The following is a 343-nucleotide window of genomic DNA, read 5'->3' as shown; positions in this document are numbered from 1 at the left end:
CTCGAGCTGGAGTGACAGGGAGGGGTGGGAGGGAGGAACGGCGGTGTGGGGTGCTGCACTTTGTGGCCGAGCCTTTGAGGCCAGCTGGAGCAGAGGCTAATTGCAGGTGCTGATTACAGCCCCTGCCATTAACGCCTCCGGCCCTCCCTGCCCAGCCCAGCGGATCGCTGGAATTTCCCAGCTCGGCAGTGTGGGTCCGTCCGGTGCATAACTCGCTATATTTGTCCCTGGACCCCGGAGCTGGCATAGGGCAGCAGCACAAACCCTCCCACAGGGTCCAGACCCACATCCCCCTCCCAGTGGTGCTGCCAGCTGCCCCAACATCCCAGGGAGCAAAGCCCGT

Source organism: Hirundo rustica, chromosome 27 (assembly GCF_015227805.2).
Source record: "Hirundo rustica isolate bHirRus1 chromosome 27, bHirRus1.pri.v3, whole genome shotgun sequence".
NCBI lineage: Eukaryota > Metazoa > Chordata > Aves > Passeriformes > Hirundinidae > Hirundo > Hirundo rustica.
The sequence above is the reverse complement of the archived record's forward strand: the minus strand, read 5'-3'. Positions refer to the sequence as shown.